This window comes from Falco naumanni, chromosome 5 (assembly GCF_017639655.2).
Source record: "Falco naumanni isolate bFalNau1 chromosome 5, bFalNau1.pat, whole genome shotgun sequence".
Lineage (NCBI taxonomy): Eukaryota > Metazoa > Chordata > Aves > Falconiformes > Falconidae > Falco > Falco naumanni.
In genome coordinates, this window is record NC_054058.1 from 82,635,272 (window position 1) to 82,644,612 (window position 9,341).

A 9,341-nucleotide genomic window follows, 5' to 3' on the forward strand; every position below is an offset into this window, starting at 1 on the left:
CTTGTTTTACCTCACTGTTATGAGTATTGGTATCTGCTCTACTCCACACCAGCCTTTCTTTCAGATGAGCTGAGAAGTTTCTGTTTCACTGTAGAAGCAACTTTTGGAAATCTGAGAGATGATTGTTGCAAATTCAGGCTGAATCTTCAAAATATCAATGTTCTTATCATAGTGTTTTTGTCAGTTGCGACAGCAAAAGATCTACTGGGTGCAGCAGGGGTAGACCAAGCCTCTTCTCCAGGGCAGTGATTTTTCTCTGATGAATTTAAAACAGCTGCGATGTGGTAAGTACTTAGGTTGCACCAGCACTTAGCTCTTCATGGAGCTTGCTTTATCAACCCAAATTCCATCTTTCAAACTGCACTGCCACCTTTATCTGTGTAAATCTTCAAAACCCCAGCATAGTCAGTGTATAATGCAGGCATACCTGTGTACTGGTGCCAATACATATCCTGCAGTATTCACTGGTACCTTTGCACTATCCATTGAATAGAAAAGCCCTGACTACACAGTAAAAAGATGCTATGCATTTTAGCCTTACTTGCCTGTGGTTTGGTGGTACTAAAAATAGTGTTATATGTGTCAGTCTAGGCCAGTGTCTTAGAAAACTATTTGTGTCATTAATGTGAACGGGCAAGCTGGGCCTGCAGGGTCACCGCACGGGTACCGCAGGACCAGTTTCTGTTGGAATGGACTTCTCCCTTTTCTGGGTGCGTTCATCTGGCCAGCTCGCTGGCAGCTGTGGGCAGCCCTTCTTGTAATCCCTCAAACACGTGCAACAGCCTCGGCAAGGTGCACCATGTGAAGTAGCCCTGAACTGAAGATAAAGTATACGTTTAAATGGAATCTGAACTGAGGTCTTTCTGAAACACAGCCCCTACTCCGTATCTCCTTGATTTTTCTCTACAGCTGAACCGCTCTAATGAGGAGCAGAATTCAGTACCTTTCAGCTGAATCTCCAATAATGGGGTCTTTTCTCAACTTTTGAACAAACTTTTTTCCAGCTGCTTGCTTGCATGAAATAAAGAGGGACCTTCTCTGCATGCTCCCGCCTAACAGAGTGAGGTAAGCTGCATTCACACAGTCACTGTGGTAAGCATTTCCTTCATATACCTCATTTTGGGGGACAAAATTCCTGTGGCAGATGGTGTTTTCAGTGTTGTGATTTTTTACCTGCCTTGAGCTGCGACAGGCAATGTGGTTAAAGCAGGCGGCGCCTGGATCAGTCTGACAGCACTGCCTGCCCTGCTGCTGCTCTCAGGATGCTGGATGGATTCTGGGTGAAGACAAGACTGCAGAACTAAAATCCTTGAGTGAGGAACTGAAATGCCTCAGACAACTTTTGGCGAAGTCAGGGCAGTTACAAAGACCTCACCACAGGTCAAGCGGGTGAAATTAAAGTTGTCAGGAGCCCTCTGAAGTCAGTAAATTCTGCAGGATACTGCCAGGGTTTGAAGAGCAGATCTGTATTTGGCAGAGTTTCTCACTTGACATGTTCTGAAAACATCATTTACCTTTTCTTTTGTACTTGTCATTATCAACTTCCATATTTCCGTTATGATTCTGTGGGATTAAGGAGCTTAAAGTAATATTTCTGCTCAGTCTGATAATGACTGTGCAACCTGCCCAGATGGTGGTCAAATTGCCTTATAGATCAGAGAAGTTTGATTATTTCTGCAGGGTTTTTCTCTTTTACTTCTACATGCCAGCTCCAAAGATTCTGTATGTGTACAGTTAATCACCAATAGCTCTAGTTATAATAGCTTTAATGCCTCCAACATATTTGAAGAGATCTGCTGATCCCTGTTTATCCTAATAGGATGGAAAACACTTTAAAGCTTGAAAACCTGACCTGCCAAGTCATTAGACAATACAGCATGGTCTAGCCCACAAATGGCTTCCTTTAAAAGAGAATCACAGGCACATCGTATATAATAATGTAGTGTTGTCTCCTACTGAAGTTTTTACTGGAGCAATTAAAATTTGAACATAATTTGTGTGAACTGATAGGTGGGTTTGGTTTTCTTCATCTCAGGGCCTTTGTTGAGTTCTGACAGCAAATGGTATCTATTAGCTACTGTGTAATCTTGTTTCAACGTCCTTTGTGCACTGTGCCCTGCCCAGTTACTATAAAATACGTACATACAAAGGGATTTACTGCTGATAGGGAAAGGTTAAATCATAACAGGTCTTACTACTCTACCCATTACTGGTCCCTAAATTTCACATTTCATCATTTCTGTGCAGGAACAAGGAGTCAGAGCCAGGTAACTCTGTGACAGTGGCTGTCTGCATGGCTCCTCAGTGTCTAGAACAGCTCAGTGCTGAAGCCCTGATAGGTCTATCAAAATAGTACACCTTCAGCTATGAAATGCATACAACAGAGCCCTCAGACGTACTCAAAACACGTCTGTTGGGTCAAGTTCAGCCTGGAAGTCAAGGTTGACAGCTTCTGGAGACTATTTTCAGGCACCAGAACCTGGATTCCTCCTTAACCTTTGGTATTTAACTGAGACATTTTACTTATGACTGTGGTCACACAAAGCTTCTTTGTACTCATCACAGAAAGACCAAGATCTGAATTATTGTCTAGAGGTGACTTATTACTTCTGCAGTATCGCTTGCTGTGCAGGGAACCTAAAGTAACTCTCAAGTTGTTAGGTCTGGGTTAATAGGTTTAATAGGTACCTAAAGTTGTGAGACGTGAATGCCAGCTCAGCAGAGGAGTATCTGTGGGATTCATTGTGCAGGTAGAAGATGTTTCTACAGCCACACTCGGCTTGTTCAGATCAGGAACTTGACCACAAGCCCACCACCACCAGAACACGCACCGCAGCATGGCCTGGCATGGCCTGGGGGTGGTACATTCCCAACATCTGCTCCTGGAGCTGCTTGACTGTTTAACAGTGTGCTGGATCAGAGAAAAGCCAGCCCTGCAGGTAACCTGGTGAGCAGAACATTTGATGGTGGCATGGGATATGCAAGCTCAAGACCCCTCATCTGGAACAATGAAGAACAAATCTCCATGTACTGCCTTACAAGGGGGCTAGGTGAATGTCAGAAAAAGCAAGCTGACAAGCACTTAAATCCAGAAAACAATAGAGATTATTATTATTTTTTTTCAAGTTTAGAAGCCAGGTCAGAGACAGGCACCTGGTTGCTATCTGAGAGCTACAGCTTCTAATACCTGTGCCTATACTAGAGGTGCACAGCGAGCCAAAGTAATTCAGGGGCTGATGACTTTACTATACAGTAAAAGCATCTAACAGGTGTTTAACAACTGAGCCAAACACCTTGGTCACATACCCCATTTTGGCTCTGTGAAGAATTTACTGCTCTGAGCATCTCTTCATGCCTCATGCACACAAAAACGTCCCTGACATTACTGTCCTGTTACTTCATCGTTAATAGCTGTTCATGTAATTACTTTTAAACTCACTTCATTCAAAACAATACAGGCTAGAAGATACCTCTGTGAATTGAAGTGTATAAACTAACCTGGGTGATTTCAGATGACTTGGGCTGGGCAGTTGCTAGATGGCAGCTGTGCCAGCAGGTGAATGGCAGCACCCCGAAGACACAGAGGGGAAAGGCAAGTGGTGAGTGGGGGGGCAGGGTGAGGTTAATCTCTCTACAATCTCTGCACAAGTTAGCTGCAGACAGAAACAGCATCTTTCCCTGCTGAAGTCCTGTTGATGGACTTGTCCTGTAGCTCCTGGGGTCTGAATGCCTGGCTTCAAAGCAATAGCCTTAAATTAATGTGAATAAACACCTGCGACGAATGCAAGTGTGTAAATGAGACAAAAAGGGTAAAAATCAGGAATTTCTAAATGTTCGGTAACTATACCTAACTGTGCCTAGGGAGTCCTGAGGGACTATAATGGATCTATAAAACAAGTTAACACCTGCTCCTCACACTTTTGTTAATTAAAATTCAGGAGAGATGCAAGTCATTTTAATGAGTGACCTGTTGCTCCGCAGGAACCAGTCCGGAGTGGAGGCTGTCTCGCCAGCACTGCAATTCCCACAGTTTTATCCAGCATACCGTCTTCAGTGCTGCTCCAGCCCAGGCACTTGATTTTTTTCCAAGGGTCTGAGGGACAGAATCATTATTTGTCCCTCAGGTTCACAGCTGGTTCTTGTTCGGATAACAAGATAACCTCCAGAAAATTTGTTTTGACTGTGGGAAGGTCAATTCAGGTGCCCTGACCTGCCTGTAAGGTATCAACACCCAGATAACAGCATCCCCATCACAGCACTGTGGAGTACGGTCCTGCAGCTGCTGGGAGAGTGTTGGTGCAGTAGCGCATCCCAGTCTTTCACAAGCAAAGGTGACTGAGGACTGTGTGCCAGCCAAGGGCAGCGCTTGCACATCCAGGAACACTTTTCTTATCTGAAGAGGTGCTCCCTGATGTGGTCTTGCTTCCGTTTCTTTCATTTGGGAACGTAAGAGCTAGCCTTGCTTGCTCTCTCCACCATAACCAGGGCTCTGCCTCCTTCTGGGGCTGGGGGAAGTTGGGGTGATCCTGCCTCTTTCCATTTTCCTGGCTGCACGTTTTCTGGGATGTTTGTAAGTGAAGACACCACACTGACTGTTGCCTGGTTCAAGGTTGTCACCGCCTCTGCTGGGCAAAGGCTCTTTATGCAGAGTGTAGAAGATCTGGTTAAGGAAAACTGATGGGGAGAAAAGACCTTTGGCACATTAAAGTTTTGACAGTAATTCAGCCACAGACAAGTTGCTGAAGTGAAAACTATGGCTAGTGTCCAAGTGGCAGCACACTTCAATATAAAATGAAAAAAATAATCAAGGCTTGTTTTGCAAGGGCTCCAGTAGAAATGCTATGGCACAATACTGGTGTTTTTTTCCTTATTTGTGTCTTAAAATCTTTTACCAAGTAATATTGAGGGACCTAGCCTTATTTTCTTTTTTAGTTTCAGATGGAATATCTGCAGGCTTTTTTTTTGCGCCACACAACAATATTGATGGCAGTGCAAGGTATGCTCAATAGACGGAAATCTAACATCCAATCCTGGCTTGCGTGATATCTTATTACTTTTGAAGGAAAAGAAGACACCCAGCAGAAGTGCTCATTATTGTTCCAGGTTTCTGTTGATAGATTTAGATACAACTGCTATGAAAACATCTAAGTAAATGCCCTGTCACAGCCACATATTCAGCTGCTGTTAACAGACCGGCTTCCTGCATCCATGAATATTTCACGGCCATCTAGTCAAGAATGCAGATAATGTTGCTTGGTATTAATGTATTTCAGAGAGTTCCAACATGTGGACCAGCTACCTGGATCCTCTTCCTCGTGTGTAGACTCCTTCCTCCAACTGTTCACATTTTTATTTGAGAAGATCCCCAAAATGGGCTTCCAGGTGGCCAGAAAATGACAGATCTTTGAAGCCGAAAGTTCTTGAGATTTGCTTATGCTTTACTTGGATGCACACACGGCTCTGTATGAACATGGCTGCATGCAAGCAATTTGTCGGTTCTCCTGGCTCACCTTGATGAGTCCTGCAAAAAAAACGATTTCCCATTCCATTGCAAAAGCATTCCCAGCTCCTTTTCCTGCCTTTGATTGAATACTCCTTTGTAAAGGCTTTCAGCCTTCCTTTTCCACCTCCATCATTCTGCTTCGCTTCTCGTGAGGTTCCACGCATTTCGTCTCCCCCTCCTCCTGTCAGTGAACAGTTGATCGAGCTCATTCTTCCCATCTCTGTGCTCCACCTTAGCCTGCCGACTAGTGTTCTGTTCTCAGCTGGTGAAGCTGTGGTCTCCATCAGCTTGATTTTGGTGAACCAGCGGTGAAGGCTTTGTGAGCCAGCTGGTGTGCTTACGTGCTGCAGCCACTTTCATTCATAAGGATTATAGACTATCTTGCCAGCAAAAAGAAGGGACAAGCTGCACAGTTTTTTTCCTCAGAAGGGCAGCGTGAGCTGTACAGTGGACTTACAATGACCTCCACATCTCAGAAAGCTTCTGGACTCAGCATGCCTCTCCTGAGCTATGAAAATTAAAGTAAGGTGGGAATGTATTTCAGCTCTCCATGTTCCCTTACAAGGCCCGTGTCTTCTTTCGTCTCCCTTGTTTTGTTCACCAGCAAAGGGATTTCACCAGGTCTCTATTTTCATAGAATTGTGTCCTACCTGCCGTTTTATGTTCCACGCCCTGTTGCCTGTACAGGTGAGTTACATGGTCTATTTACACAGCCATGTCCTCCTTTTCAGTTGGTCCTAATGTAGTGGCAGTGTACTAAAGGAAGGAAAGTTTTGTGTTGTTGAGGTGATTGTGAGAGCCCCGATTATTTAGATAAGCGGAGCTGTATTGCTGTAACATAGCAGACTGGGGATTTTGGTGACCGAATTGCACCAACTTTCACACTCACACGTGCATAAGTGGTCTCAGGAGTCTTACTGTAAAGCAGCCTACCTTGCAACACACCACCTCAGCACACAGCTTTGAGTGTCTTAAAGCTTACTTCTATAAAAAAGTTGTTTCCATAGTTCCTGACCACTTTCTGAAACTCACAGATTCTGCAGCTAGGGAGTAGTTTTACATCTGATTATTTTTTTTTAAAACCAGTTTGCTTATTTTTGTAAGGCAGGTAAATTTAAAGTTAATATACAGTCCCCCTATAGCCACAAATAATACAATGAAACTTTGTCCTCCAATATTGCTGCAGGGATCTGATCCAGTAGAAGCTTACTGTTAAGTTTATATGATGTAAATATAGTCTGATATAGTTTGATTCAGCAGACATTTATTTTTCTGCTTTATTTATACTGTACAGATAGTGCCATTTATTCCTTGAAAGTAGTCACAGACATAAAATAGACATCATATGGAGTATTTGCAAGCTCTGGGTTTTTTTATAACCAGATCTGAGAATATGTTCCTCTCAGTTTTCAATACATATGATTCACTTTACATGCTGTATTTAGGCTTCCCTTCTAACTATGTTGTGTTAGTTTTTGCCATCAACAGTTCATATAATAGTCGAGTCATATTTTTTGGTAAAGATAAGTCAAAATTATTTACTCTCTGTCATTCAAATTCAGTTTCTATTTTTGTTTTTGTTTTGTCAGTATATTTTTACCTCTCAATTTCTACATTTATCAGGAGAACATTAACGGAGACATTCTTGTTGGCATTGCTCATGCTAGCATTTTCAATCATGAATGTAAAAATTAAAATAATACATCAAAGCTTTAATACCATGATAATATACAAATTGTGACATATATTTGTACAATTTGTTACACTAAACAATATATATAAAAAAACCCAAAATATTGAGCTCTCTTTCATATATTTTTGCACCTGAATCACACACTCAAGCTTCCTCTACAATCTTGGAAGCTGTTAATCACCTGTCCATTAAGTTGTACTTCAAAACAATAAGCCAAGTATCGCCAAGTCAGCCTGCAATTTTTTTCCTATTGAATCACTTATACTATTGGCCAGCGTCCTATGATATCCTGGATAGCTGGGGGTTAGATAGACAAGAAGTGCACAGAGATACTCGATTTTCATGCTAACTAAGTCAGCTTTCTGATAGAGATAGAAATAGAAAGCCCTTATCACTTTCCTCCCCTTTGCTCCAACAGATATTGAAGTGTAACAAGCCTTGGAAAATGCAAGATGAAGTGAAGATAGCAATAGTCATTTCCAGAAAACAGGCTTACTTTCCCTTCTTTTTTTGGTCTTGGATAAGGCCTGTTGTATATCATTGTGTTGTTTGTCCATGAATGAACAGACTCTTGGGACCCTTGCTGATAACACCTCCCAGGGTGCAGCTGAAGTGGGTGTATCTTCCACTAAAACACAGATAATGGGATGTCTGAGACTGGAAAGCTATTCTGAGTAATCATATATAGCTTACCCTCAAATTTCATTAGCCAGACATATTTCCTAATCACTTCTGTAGAAATAGCCATAGATAAATAAAAAAAAATCGGCAACAGTAAGGAAGCACCTGTTAGGCTTTCACACATGAAAGTACCAAGCACAGCTGGGGGGCAGAGTGATAAGGCGGAGTAAATTCTACCACCACTGCTCAGGATACCTAGGATATAAAATAGATTAGTATTTCTTATTTGTGCAATGAGAAATTAAAAGACTTGATGGGCCTTCCTGTTGTCCTTCACTACCTAGAGGGCAGGAAAATTCTGAATCACAAGATAACTGAATTTTCTAAGCAATAACAAGAGTTGAAAGCATTTCCCTTAAGCATATTGAAAGCATATCAATATGCCTAATTTCTAGCAGAAGTCATTAACTTGGTGTTGAGGCTATAAATAAATTGTTCATTCAAGTGGGAAACCTAATACTGTGTGTGCTATTAAAAACAGATATTTATGGCACTGCAGCACTTAATTTTACAGCTGTGTTTGTGAGCTCCTTTATGCTTCATCTGGGGAATCTTTTGCATACCACAGGAATTGCAACCAGCAAGAGATCGCAGCCCTCAGGGCAGCAGCCCTCTCTCTGCAGGATGGGCAAGGAAAGGCAGAGGGAGGGACAAATGGCCCAACTCCACTGGTGGGGTCAGGGTTAGCCACTGCTCCTTGAAGGGGCTGAGACCCTTCCTTCATTGCTGCTGGTGTTTATGGAGTCCTGGCATCACCTGGACCCTCCAGGGTGACATCGGACCACATCCTCCCTCTTGCCTCTCCTTGCCCTGCTCTCTGGGTTGAATCCCAAGGAAGGTTTACTACTGCCCACGCCACGCTAAGAGATACTCCCCTCTGCTCACATGAGTAGAGGAAATTGTAGATGCTCGAGCTCCACACTGACCCCATTTTCACTGGTAGTCACTGGAGACTTTTGCAGCTGTTGAACTGCTCAAACTTCCCTGAAGACAAGAGTCAAAGTGAGTTTTCAAATAAATAATTATTAGCACTATGAGAAACTACCTGCAGGAAGGGTATAAAACCACAAAAAAACATCCCCGAACAACCTAAGCTATTCCCTTTTATCCCCAGCAGCCTTAACTGTTGCATGATTTAGGTCTATGCTATTACAAGGTTGCTGAGATGTCAAATCCCAGCTACTTTGATAACTCGCCAGTTTAGCAGAGGGTTCAATTAGTCTGGGACAGCCTAAACCCTGTAGACTTTGGCACCTTGCCTGCGGCTACACACACTGTAAACCACAACCACCCTGCCTGGTGCAATGGTGGATAAATATCACAGCTGCATGGATATAACAAGTGTAAGATTTCCAAACCTGAAAGACTCTCTGTGACAACAGTGCTAAAAGGTTTAAGTGGGTTCAAATACTCCAGTGCAAGGCCCTGCCAAAAAAAAAAAAAAAGTTGTTAAAAAAGAGGAGG